The following is a 14,524-nucleotide window of genomic DNA, read 5'->3' on the forward strand; positions in this document are numbered from 1 at the left end:
CTTCATCAAGGATAAGAGCAACGTCCACAAGGCAATAAAGGAAATGGTGACGGGCATCAAATCCGCCATTATTGCTGCCGAACGTGAACAGGATGCGCTGAGGACGAGGTCCGTAACTGCCGAAAGGGCACTGATCGAGGCCAAGGAGAAAGCAGCAGCTGAAATACAGGAGACGCCAAAGGGACCTCGAAATCCACGCTCGGAGAAGAGGAAAAGGGAAACTCCAGGAGAGGAAGAGGAGTTGAAAAAAGTCAAGAACGACAAAGAAGACAACAAGGAGGAAGGCTGGCGTACCGTCGAGAAGCCAAAGGAGAAGTGGAAAAAACGGAAGGAAAAAGACATGAAGAAGAAAGCTGAACAGAAGAAGGTGATACCCAGGACTCGTCGGGAGCGAAGTAAGGGCGATGCTCTGATCGTCGAAGCTAAGGACATGCAGCACTCCTCCGGAAGGTACGAGAGGATCCGGAGTTGAAGCAACTAGGAGAGAACGTGGTGAAAACCAGGCGAACCCAGAAAGGCGAGATCCTCTTTGAGCTGAAGAAGGATCCTGCTATCAAGAGCTCAGCCTTCAAGGAGCTCGTCGAAAAGTCTCTTGGCGAAGGGGCGAGCGTAAGAGCTCTATCCCAGGAGACAGTGGTCGAGTGCAGGGACCTGGACGAGATCACCACAGAAGAGGAGCTAAGAAGTGCGTTGAGAGTGCACTGCGATCTGGGAGATGTCCCGATGTCAATCCGCATGAGGAAGGCGTACGGCGGCATGCAAACGGCGGTTATACGGCTTTCGACAGCTGCAGCGAATAAGTTGTTGGAGACGGGCAAGGTCAAGGTTGGCTGGTCATTGTGCTCGCTGAAAGCCACTCCTCGGGTTACCAAGCAATTGGAGCGATGCTTCAAGTGCATGGGATTCGGTCACCAGGCGAGGAACTGCAATGGCCCTGACAGATCTGATCTGTGCAGGAAATGCGGAGAGAAAGGCCATATTGCAAGAGGCTGCACGAAGCATCCGAGGTGTATGCTCTGCAAAAAAGAGGACGGTAACGATCATACGACGGGAGGCTTCAAATGCCTAGCATACAAAAAGGCGATGGCAGGCCAACAGTAATGGAGGTAACCCAAATAAACCTCAATCATTGTGACATTGCTCAGCAACTGTTGTGGCAGTCGACAACAGAAACAAAGTGCGACGTTGCAATCATTGCGGAACCGTATCGAGTCCCTCCCGATAACGGTAACTGGGTTGCGGATAGAGCTGGGATGGCAGCTATACAAGTTATGGGCAGATACCCCATTCAAGAAGTGGTTGCGAGCTCATACGAAGGCTTCGTCATCGCCAAAATCAACGGAATCTTCATGTGTAGTTGTTACGCACCCCCCAGATGGACGATTGAGAAGTTCTACGAGATGCTTGATGGACTTACCGAAGAGCTGGTCGGACGACGACCGGTAGTCATCGGAGGAGACTTCAATGCTTGGGCAGTGGAGTGGGGAAGCAGGTGTTCCAATGCAAGAGGGCACAGTCTGCTGGAAGCTCTGGCAAAACTGGAAGTTATGCTGGCCAATAAAGGCACCAGCAGCACTTTTCGCAGAGATGGCCGAGAATCCATTATCGACGTTACTTTCTGCAGTCCGTCGCTGATGGCAAACATGGATTGGAGAGTGTGCGAAGGATATACCCATAGCGACCATCAGGCGATACGATATGGCATCGGTCAACGGAATACTGTGGCAGTACGGAGGACGAGAACTTGTGACCGAAAGTGGAAGACGAAAGCTTTCGACAAGGATTTGTTCGTTGAGGCACTTCGTGTGGACGGGAGTCCCGTAGATCTAAATGCGGACGAGCTGACAGAAACGTTAGTGAGAGCATGTGACACGACCATGCCGAGGAAACTGGAACCAAATAACAGACGGCGTCCAGTCTACTGGTGGAACGAGGCACTTAGTACTCTCCGCGCTAGTTGTCTCAGAGCCAGAAGACGTGTTCAGAGAGCAAGAACGGAAGCAGACAGAGAGGAACGAAGAGAAGTGTTTCGAGCGGCCAGGGCCGCTTTTAAACGAGTGATTAAGCAGAGCAAGTCGAACTGTTTTAAGGAGCTGTGTCAAGACGCTGATGCCAACCCCTGGGGCGACGCATACCGAGTCGTGATGGCGAAGATCAGAGGTCCAACGATGCCCGCTGAAATGTGCCCAGAGAAGCTGAAAGTCATCGTGGAAGGACTTTTCCCGAAGCACGACCCAACAACCTGGCCACCTACACCGTACGGAGAAAGAGAGGGAGATAACGTCGAAATCACCAACGAGGAGCTCGTAGTAGTGGCGAAAGGATTGAAGGTGAAGAAAGCTCCCGGTCCGGATGGAATCCCCAACGTAGCGTTGAAAGCGGCGATCCAGTCATCCCCGGACATGTTCAGGATGGTGCTGCAGAAATGCCTGAACGAGGGTCACTTCCCTGACAGGTGGAAGATACAGAAGCTAGTGTTGCTGCCGAAACCAGGAAAACCGCCGGGGGATCCAGCATCATACAGGCCTATATGCCTGCTGGATACACTCGGAAAACTCTTGGAGAGGATCATCCTAAACAGGCTGACGAAATACACGGAGAGTGAGCACGGATTGTCGGAGAGGCAGTTCGGATTCCGGAAAGGGAGATCGACGGTGGATGCAATTCGGACAGTGGTCGAGAGAGCTGAAAAGGCGTCCAAACAGAAGCGGAGAGGAGATCGATATTGCGCCGTCATAACGATCGACGTCAAGAATGCGTTCAACAGCGTCAGCTGGGAGGCCATCGCCGAAGCACTGCATAGAATGAGGGTCCCTGACTACCTGTGCAGGATCCTGAGGAGTTATTTCCAGAACCGGGTTCTGGTTTACGAGACAGACATGGGACAGAGATCGATTAGGATCACAGCGGGAGTTCCACAAGGCTCCATCCTTGGTCCAACGCTCTGGAACGGGATGTACAACGGCGTGCTAACGCTGAAACTGCCCAAAGGAGTTGAGATCGTTGGCTTTGCGGGCGACGTCGTCTTGACGGTAACAGGCGAGACGCTGGAAGAGGTGGAAGTGTTGTCAACCGAGGCAATCGACATGATTGGTAACTGGATGAAAGGAGCGAAGCTGCAAATAGCCCACCACAAAACGGAAGTGTTATTGGTCAGTAACTGTAAAGCGGTACAGCGGGCGGAAATCACCGTCGGGGAGCACACCATAGCCTCGAAGCGTGTGTTAAAATACCTGGGAGTGATGATCGATGACCGGCTAAACTTTAACAGCCACGTCGAATATGCCTGTGAGAAGGCTTCGAAGGCCATCAACGCGATAGCTAGAATCATGCCGAACAACGCTGGTCCCAGTAGTAGCAAGAGGCGTCTTCTGGCCAGCGTGTCATCATCGATACTGAGATATGGAGGTCCAGCCTGGGTTCCAGCGCTGGAAACGAAGCAGAACCAAAGGAAACTGAGCAGTACGTTCCGGCTCATGGCCATGCGAGTCGTGAGTGCGTACAGAACCATCTCGTCGGAAGCAGTATGCGTTATCGCCGGTATGATCCCTATCGGCATCACCCTGGCGGAGGACAGTGAGTGCTACAGGCAGAGAGAAGCCGGAAGAGTACGGAAAGTTGTGAGAGTGGAGTCATTGGCTAAGTGGCAACAGGAGTGGAACACGACGGAGAACGGTAGATGGACACATAGACTAATACCGATTCTTTCGACCTGGGTGAACAGAAAACACGGAGAAGTCAATTTCCACCTAACGCAGTTCCTGTCTGGCCACGGCTGCTTCAGGAAATACCTGCATCGGTTCGGACACGCAGCGTCACCCCTCTGTCCGGAGTGTGGCAACGTCGATGAAACGCCGGAGCATGTGGTCTTTGACTGTCCAAGGTTCGAGGCAGTGCGAACGGAGATGCCCGTCCTTAACGTGGAGAATGTCGTTGATGAAATATGTCGAGAGGAGGACTCTTGGAATGCCGTCAGCAGGGCAGTCACACAGATTATGTCAGAGCTGCAGCGTAAATGGAGAGAAGAGCAGCGATCTAGCAACGCCAGCTAGCGCTGAGAGTACGACAAGTGCATGAGCACAGCCACCCCCCGAAGTAGTCGCTTCACAGTGGTCCCGGGGGATCCAGGCAGAGGAGAGAGTAAGGAATGGGTTTTAGTGGAGCTGCACTAGGCAACTAGTGGATACCACACCGTGCCACCTTCACTACAGGCCAGGCTTCTTGAAGCTTTCCTAAACCTTACTATAAAAAAAAAAAAAAAAAAAAAAAAAACACACATACACACACACATACACACACACACACACACACACACACACACACACACACACACACACACACACACACACACACACACACACACACACACACACACACACACACACACACACACACACACACACACACAAGCCTTATCCCAGGATAGTGGTCGAGTACAGGGATCTGGACGAGATCACAACAGAAGACGAGTCGAAAAGTGCGCTGAAGGTGCAGTGCAACCTGGGAGACGTACCGATGGCAATTAGGTAGAGGAAGGCGGAGAGAAGGGGCACGTTGCTAAAGACTGTATGAAGCAACAGAGGTTCATGCTCTGTAGAAAGGAGGACGGAAACGGTCATATGACGGGAAGTTTCAGGTGCCCAGCCTTACTGAATTTATGTATGGGCCCAAATTAGGGGTATTTAGACCGACATTATATCCATTTCCCCTATCTTTTAATTTTGTTGAACCCCTTAACGGAATGTCTTTATGAAGAGCTTTTTGAGTGTGTTGATTTATTTCCTTTGAATTCCGTTTAAATTGATTATCTTTTGACAGAGTCGCGTATTTCGTCTACTACGTGCAGACTTCATCTGTGCCTGATCACTGATCAAGTCTGCAAGTAGTAGACGAAATACGCGTATCTGTCAAAAGATAAGCAATTATAACGGAATTAAAAGGAAATCAATCAACACACTTAAAATACAAAACTATGTTGTTCCATCCATAAGAGCGCTTGAAGAAAAAAAATCTTCAACCGCGTTGTTCTCACCTAGCTGTTTTAACGAATGGGACAACTATGCTGAAAAGGGCAGTATGGGCCATTCACAAACAATTCCAAATTTTTTTAAACACTTGTAGAAAACCACACCAAAACACGGCACAAATAGTATAAAATGCGAATTTTAATTTTTATCCATTCATTTTGATTTTAGGTGTTTAATAAAAAACAACAACAACAATGCTGTCTGATTTATAGTCACTTGATACTCACACCATCCAATTCAGCTTTAGCGGATATAAATATTAAGAAATTCAAACCTTTTCAGAAATACTTACAGGTCAGAACCACCAGAACACTGTCGAAATGGGCTATAGCTGATTGCTCACAATACATAATGTAATTTTTCACATATACTTTTAACCAATCGAAATATTAGCATCGTTAGCTGGGCTGCTTTACAATACCAACTTGAGATTCGTCTGTTCCAAGATGAAAGGTTTCATTCGTTATCATTAAAAACCACGCAACATCGGTTTCATCGAATGAAGGGAAGACAAAACGTGTGTCGTAAACAAATAAAAATACGTGAGGAATGAGATTCTACGCTGGTACCTAGAAACAAATGCACCTACTTATATCAATCCATTCGATGAGACAGTTGGCATATAAATGTTCCGCTTTTGTCATTCTTCGGCGTATTCGCAACGAAAAGATTATTTTTGTGAGATTCGCGGGAGCGACAATTTAAAAAGGAACCATCAAAATAAGTTATTTAGGGGAAAGTGGACCAGCTCGCTACCTTAAGAAAATCATCACTGATGATACCAAATTCAAAGGAAAATTCGAATGATTTTAACCGAATGGATATAGGGGCGCCGGTGGTGTAGTGTAAGCGTGATTACCTCTCACGCCAACAGGCCTGGGTTCAATCCCAGTCGGCGCCGCCGGGATGTTCTGATCGCGCCTTCCTTGGAAGGGAAGTAAAAGTAAGTCCCCGGTTCATGAGTTGATGGGTCGATAGATAGGGTCCAGGTGTGGGAGCATTGGTGCTCATACAGAGTTGCAAAATGTTGAACCTGAGAGAGATGAGTTGAATGTTGAGAGAGAGAGAGAGAGAGAGAGAGAGATTCGTTATTTCCATTTAATTCCACTACCTTATTTGCTTATCCTTGACAGATACGCGTATTTCGTCTACAATGTGCAGACTTCTTCAGTGTCTTGTGCTAATACTCGACTCGAGTCGAGTGGAATTAAATGGAAATTACTAATCTTTCTCTCTCTCTCTCTCTCTCTTTCTCTTTTTATACAGGTATTCCACTAAGACGCCCACATTCATCAGGATATGATTTGACGTTTTAGAGAATTTCTCACTTTCGGGTTGTTTTGTTATTGTCAACACGCGTGAACTCTTGTTGTTAAGCCACAATTGTCGGTTTTAGTTCCCTCTTATTTCTATTTTCTATGTAGAATATTCATTTCATCTAGGATTCAGGGAAGATAAATATAGAAAAAAAAATCACATTCATTTGCGCACAGTGATTTTTTCACCAGTAGTAATTTAAAACGTGCGCAGCGAAGAAACTGGTTGGGGCGAATGATACATAATGCACCCCTGAGGTAGATCGCACTTTTAAATTTAATTTTGTGTTTCACAATTCACAATCGGGCACAATTCTAGGATTTGCCATGCAGCATTTCGAGTTCAGATGCTAAGCAAGAAGTGCTGCTTGATAAGTCATCAAAAAATCTCGAAAAAAAAAATAAAAGTCCACCGGTGCGTTCTGCCCACACGCCATCAACGACAAAACAAAAGAGACGGAAAATTCACATAGCTGAAACGACACAACATTGACCAATGCACGGAATGAACTCACGTAAAAAATTGACGTAACCAAGAGCACTATCAGGGGAGAATTCACCCCAACAGATTGTGTTATTGGTTGCGTGGGCGTATTGGTTAGCAAAAAACGAAATTGAACGCATTTTTAAAAAGGTGACCAACTGTAAATTTTCGGTAGTTATTTGTGGGAAAAATGAAAGCAAAATTGCAGAAAGTATTTTTTAAAGCTGAAAGTAAAAATTGAACTCTATGAGTCACTCAATATATTCCAAACAAATCATTGATCTTTCAAGATACTTTGAAAACTCAATTTCTATCACTTTTTTAAGCTTGCTACATCTTATGATTTCAAAGCCCTAGAATTTATTGAGTAACAGAGATTAAGGTTCAAGACACTGTCACTCAATTCAGATTCTTCTTGTTTTTTTAATATTCTTCAATCATCGTCATTAGTATGCACATACATTCACACACAAGCCATCCGAAAATTTAAGGCAAGTATTTCATGATTTTACACCGTATATTTTCTGGGTAAAAAACCATCACTGCATTGATTTACTTCTTGTGTTCTTCGTAGCACTCCACAATTTCACGTAATCGAATAAACAAAGTTTATTAAAACATGCAAATACGAAGTTTATACCAATAACTTAGATGTGTGGATGTTTTTAATGGTGAATAAATATCAAAAACTGAAAGCAAAATTGCAGAAAGTATTTTTTAAAGCTGAAAGTAAAAAAGTCACTCAATATATTCCAAACAAATCATTGATCTTTCAAGAAATTAAAAAAATCATCGAATATCATGCTTTCAGTTTTCTGGTACATGTTAAAGGATGACATGAGCTAACAAATGATACAAAGTCCAGCTGCCCTTATGAGAATCCCACCCACCTAAAATACAGGCAAAATATCATGTTCTTCGAGAATATTTCATTAAAGCCACTAAAAATTCCACATACAGGGTGTTTGGTTCCGGGTTTTACATATTTTCAGGGTAGATAGGGTTCCTAAAGTTATGAAAAAATCTCCATGAAACATAGGGTTGGAAATGACTGCTAAGTGAGTTATTCAACATTTTATGTTTTTTTGTATTGCCAACTTTGGTTAGCTATATTTTTTTAATCTTAATGTGGTTTTCTGATTTCAACATACCAAATGAAAGATTAAAGTCTTAGCTATCAATACTCTTTGAAAAAGAACTCGATTAAAGTTAACTATCATACATTAAAATTGAAAAGTATGTTGAAAGTACCAAAAAAACTGATAAAATTTCATACATTTTAGTGTTTTTGAGTTGAAAATTTTCATTTCTGTTTATTTAGTTATTCTACAAAACATTTTCCATGCAGTTCCCTAGATTTGTGTCTTTGGTAGTAACCTTGTAGGCTTTATGGTTTCTTCGTAATTATTGATTTAAAACAGCGATAAAAACTTGTGACGTTTTCATAAAATGCGCTAAAGTCACCCTATTCGTTCGTACGTTCGGCTGTTGCAGTGAACTACGCACATGAACATTTGGTAGAATGTTATTGTAAATGTTTAGCTACATTCTTAACTTTTGATTACCGCACATCTCCTGCGCCGAAAGAAAACATAACTGCGGAGATGTTTCGCGGTATCGAATATTGCTCAGTCTCAGCAGAAAACACAACGAGAGACACCGAATCAGCGAATTCTGAGAGCGTACATCCGTAATAAGCCTCTGTCTGTTTTCCGGTAGCAGATAATGTCCTCCTGGAAAAAGCGAAGTGGAACCAGAGCCCGAGGTTCTGGATCGTATCACCTTAAAACAATTTCTATGTAAAGATCCCTTCAGACCGATCGCGTTTGTCATAGTGGTCTTTGGTTCTTTTTTCATGATTCCGTTATAAAAAATCTGGGACTTTGAACAGTTATCTGAAGTCTATGACTTGGAAAATTGGTAACTACACTGCAATGCTCATTTCTGTTTGCAAACTTTGTAAACATATCAAACAGAAATGAATAAATAGTATATTACTGAATTATAAGTGGGGATGGGTGGCATTCACTAGCCCGAGAATACCCTCCACATGCTAGCCTCTTCACCAACCATACATCAGTACACATTTATCCAGTCAGTAATTTTTACTGAGTTTTTGAATTGCGGAACTCTTCTGAAAAATTTAAAAAATCTGTGAAAAATTCAAAGTTGAGAAAATGTGTTACGAAAATTTACAGACTAACTTCTGTTAACCCCGTGTAATGATGAAAAATTTCTATTTTAAACAATCTTTACGAATAACAGTCATTTGAATTTTAACCGAGTCAGTAATCCAAAAATCCAGTAAAAATACTAACTCCTGTAAAAAAATCTAAGTGTGTATACAGAAGCAGCGGAGCTCCACGCTTCTCCATCGAAACAGCACTGCAGCTGAGCTGCGAGTGCTATGAAATAAAAAGGACATCGACTTATTACCACCTACCTACTTCTCTCCCTTCCGCTCTCAGAATTCGCTGATTCGGTGTCTCTCGTTGTGTTTTCTGCTGAGACTGAGCAATATTCGATACCGCGAAACATCTCCGCAGTTATGTTTTCTTTCGGCGCAGGAGATGTGCGGTAATCAAAAGTTAAAAATGTAGCTGAACATTTACAATAACATTCTACCAAATTTTCATGTGCGTAGTCCACTGCAACAGCCGAACGTACGAACGAATAGGGTGACTATAGCGCATTTTATGAAAACGTCACAAGTTTTTATCGCTGTTTTAAATCAATAATTACGAAGAAACCATAAAACCTACAAGGTTACTACCAAAGACACAAATCTAGGGAACTGCATGGAAAATGTTTTGTAGAACAACTAAATAAACAGAAATGAAAATTTTCAACTCAAAAACACTAAAATGTATGAAATTTTATAGAGGTTAAGCGCGGGTTGTGCTTAGTAGGACGGAAATTAGATCAAAACCCTATATACGATTCGTTTATGATTTGACAACGAAAAATGCTATGTTCGTATTGGAAAAAAAACAAAATGTTTCACATTGGACAGACCTCAGAGAATTTCCGTGTAAATCCGGTGTAACTTATGGAATTGAGATCATTTCTCGATTATTAGCAGGATGTTTGGTTTGAACTGGTAAAAAATTGAGAGCCAAATGAACAACAAAATTGATGACAGCAAAATAATCCGGGACGGAAAGGTTATAATGAATTCCACAATTTTAGTGACAGTACATCAGTCCCTTCGCGATCTTCGCAACATCGTTTAATGTTTCCGCGTTTTTCACGACTGAAAGTTCAAATCCGCGACCAATCCGCGAAAATCGCGAGATCCGCGAAATCCGCGATTTTTCAAAAGAAATCCGCGACTTCAAATACTAATCCGCGACAAAAAAAACTGTTTTCATTGTCTAAAAATAGCATTTGGCATTTCAAGCCTATTGCTTATATAGTAGCATATTAGACTTTTGCCTGCTCTCAACTATTTTTTTTCAATTATAATGTTTTATTGTAATCTAGACAAAAATAGTAAATCTTAGAAATTTATAATCAAAGAAAAATATTAAAACATTGGAACATTTTTGTCCTTCTTATTGCATATCAAAAATGAAATGTTATGAATGAAAAACGTATTTTTATCGAAGTTGCATCGCAGTTCCTGAAATAAATAATAAAAAAAATGTTGCTTAAGTCCTTTTTTGTTTTGACGACAACAAAAGAGCAACGCTGTCAACAAAGTTTACATCGGTGATATCGTCACTTTTCAAGCATATTTCTTTGATCTTTTCCAGATGGTTTCGTGATCCTTGTTGAACGTCGCCTTGCAATATGCGCAGAATCCGTCCTACAATTGCCTGCTGCTCGTTTCGCAATTCCAGGATTATTCTGGTAATTGATAAATGGTTGCATCCAACAACCTCTGTCCAGCGCCTATGCCAAGCTTCGAGTGAATTGGTCGTTAAAGGCAGTTGCTCCTTCACCACTTTGTGATTCAACCAGAGGGCAGGATGAAACATCGGCCTATTGTTGCTGTTTCGTCCTGAAACGTATGTAACATTGAAATATTCAAGGAAGCCAGCTAGTTTTACCGGCATATTGGCCTTGATGCACTCGAATGCTCCTGCAATTCTTGAAAACGGTAGAAATGATAGTGCCTAAAAAACACAAACGTTAATCTGCATTCACCCAGCGATTACTTAATACTAACCTGTAGGCGTTTAATAGCCATGTATACATCCATATCATAGTCCCCCCGTCTCGATGAGTCTCATCGTCGCCCACTGGTCACCCACCATTGCCGGTCGAACTCCAGACGAAACTAGAACCGCACTACCATTCATACTGGCGACAACGCTCTGACGAGACAACAAAACCTTACCCCCAAGCTCCTCCCCTGATCCTATCCTTCGACAATGTACCTCTCTAACCTCGAGTAAGCCGCGAGTATTCGGCCCAACTCCTACTAGACATAGAATTAAGTGAATTTTGTTACAAACAAAGAACAATGAACTATCGGCTCCGTAAAGCTAACGCGATTGAGCCTTCCAAATAAACATGTAGTAAAAAAAAATACATCCATATCATTGGAATACATAGTTTTCAGTCCCCGGAAGTTCAGCTGTTTGATTAAATTTTGTGCAAAGTGAAAGTAGCACAAATAACATTCTGCATCCGGAAAGATATCTTTCATTACATTAATAACTGCTTTCTCAAAATCAGAGATGATGAACTTCGGGCGTAGTTCAATCTGTGCTTCCTGACATACTCATGTCTCATGTGTTTTGTTTTTCAGAACAACTGCGTCGTGATTCTGATATGGAATGGATCCGTGGATAGAGTACATTTGTGTGAATTCCAGAGGAACGGTTGGGAATGTACCATCAACCAGCCAAAACCGGGAGGCAGCCAAGCGCTGAAGGTTTGGTAAGGTTGTAAAAATCATAATATGTGTACTTTCGTTGCGGATGTATTTATGCAAGAAAAGCTGACCATCCAGCGTTTTCTTAAGTTCCTCTGGAACGATAAATTCACCATCCTGTTCAATCACACGTAGTCCACCACCACTTGCTTGCCTTTGCCTCAGAATCAACCATTTTTGTGATTTGTTTGATGCTCGGGTTTGGACGATAGGTGCGTATTGGGTAGAAACTTCACGGATTATTTTCGAAGGAACTTCCTTCGATTCTAGAGCTTTCCGTTTTAGTTCAGCTTTGTAATTTTTCTCCATCCCGTCCAAAGGGTTAACATCATGATTATGCACTTCCTTATGCGAGGCATTCCACGAAGGTTCGCAAATCGATCCTGACCGATCATTTGCAATTACGCTGAAACTTTGCACAGTTGTTCCTTTTTAGTAAAGGCGCCATTTTGTACTCTCAGTTTTTCATATTGAATTACGACTACTTTTTGAAAAGGGCCTGTGTAAAAATAGTACTAATGAGTTTAAAAATATATATTACCGAAACGCTTTGTTCGATTGATTTGGGGTCTAGAGCAAAGTTGTAGATATTATTTTGGCAATTGTGTAAAAAATATACACTGTAAAAAATTTCGTTTGTATCAATGAAAAAAATTATATTTATTATTAAAAAAGTTAATTTCTCAAAAAGTACAGCCTCATTGAAGCTCATAATGTTTGCTACTAACTGGCAAAGTTTGGTGATGGTAAACTCAAAAAGCAAAAAAGTTATGGTTTTTTTTAATATTTCACGATTTTTACATTTTCATTAAAAACACATTTTTTTTAACCGTGTATATTTTTTCAAGAATTGCATTTTAATTTTTCACAACTTTTCCGAAGACACCATAGCAATCAAGCAAGCCGTTTTTGCAATGTATTAAAATGTTTATTTTATAAGCGCTTTTCTACACAGGCCCTATCGGAAAAGTAGTCGGGGTTCGCTATTACAATTTGTAATAGCGAATCCCGACTACTTTTTTATTTTAAAATCTCAACCTAAATCCACAAAATACATTTATCTGCTCTTTTTTACTTTTCTTTTATTCGAAAACCTTATGGACAAATGATACATAATTTATTTTCATTGTAATATACGTACTTTCTATTTTTATTTACATCACTTCTTAAATACATCGAATATTTTGGCATCATTATCATTACAGTTTGAGTATCGTTTGGCTTTAATTTTATTTTTTGATACAGGAATGAAAGAATGAAACTTTTGAGTTCCTTGAATTATTTTTGCATTATTATATTGCTCGTTTAGGTGTGAAGCCATACATTCGTATTCCTCTGTTGTGGCAAAACTAAATGATAATTTTGTTAATTCTTCTTCTTTTCGATTATTTGCCCAATTATAAAGCTCTCTTGCATTTTTTATTGGATGTTCACGTTCTTTGGCCAAACTTGCTCTAGTAGCCATACGTTTTATTGTACCTCCAATAGCGTCACAAGGACCTTTCCCATGTGATGTTGCAAAGAAATGCCATTCGGCTTCAATTCCATACTTTGATTTAAATTTACAAAGGCTAGCCAATTTTTTCCGGTTCTTGTACTGTGACGCGGCTCCATCGGACATAAAATAAATCTTGTTGATATTTTTACTTAATGCGTTAAAAACTTATCATTTTAGAAATAAATAAGTTAACAGCCACTGAGTCATGCCTTAACTCTTCAGAAATTATAATAAAACTTAAATGTTTAACTTGCATATTTTCTCTAAAATATATAACAAATGGATGAATGGTAGCTTGTTGGACATTCCAGTGATGAGACTGAACTTCATTCTGTAACACAAAGCTGTAGGTTTCGGAAAAATCGCAAGTAACTAAAAATTCACCTTCTTGCAAATTATTTCGTGTAGTTTTCAAAAAATTAGATTGCTGTTTTTATGAAATCATGGGATATCAAACTTGTCAATTTCATGCAGAAAAATGAAACAAACTCGTCTGCAGGCTTTACAATAGTTTCTAAATCACATCTATCCGTGGTAACCCACTGTTCAAATGAAAGCTGATCAATGCATTTTTCCTCTAATTGTTTTAATAAAATGTTTCCTAATGCGGAAGAGTCTGGAAAATCTTCACAACACCGTAGATACCAATATGTTGTCTTGTTTTCACAAAGTAGGCTGTCAGTGAACGTTTTTACATCATTTAAATGGTTAAGTTTTTTCAAACTGTGTAAAATTAGATTGATGTTTTCATGCGTTGTGCACACGCAAACATTGTGGGTTCCAGAGCTGGTTAAAAGTTTACATTGCTTAGGGCGGAGTTTTGCAAATGAAGAGAATCCAATTTTTACATTGCAGTGAATTTCATTGAATCGTTTATAAGCTTCTCTCAAAGTCATCATTAGTAATCTTTTTTGAATGGCTTTTGGTTTCCTTCTTTCTGCACAGACACATAATCTTTTTGACCAGGCATTGCCCGGCTTATATCATCATCTTCAAAAAAATTTATCAGTGTTCACTCGGCTGTCGACAAAAGCAGGCCACTCTCGATGTGTGCCACGCGATCGTCTGTTTTCTCGGAAGCAACCATTGTGTGGTCCTCCTCATTGTTCTTCATCAGCAGTTCTTTCGGTCGATGCGTCGTCGACTTTGGAAAGCAACCGTTTCGTGATGAGTGTGTGAGTGCTGACCACGTTTTGCGTCCGTTGCTGCAATGGACGTGCTCTGACCCTCGTTGGCGTACAACAATTTGCCATACAATGAAACTACTGGAAGCGGCTCTAGTTCTGATGGAGGAGGCTTTTTGGATAGCGGAAGATA

The sequence above is a fragment of the Ochlerotatus camptorhynchus genome, unplaced genomic scaffold (assembly GCF_037179485.1).
Source record: "Ochlerotatus camptorhynchus isolate MF236.1 unplaced genomic scaffold, CSIRO-AGI_Acam_v1.1 ptg000816l, whole genome shotgun sequence".
NCBI classification, from domain to species: domain Eukaryota; kingdom Metazoa; phylum Arthropoda; class Insecta; order Diptera; family Culicidae; genus Ochlerotatus; species Ochlerotatus camptorhynchus.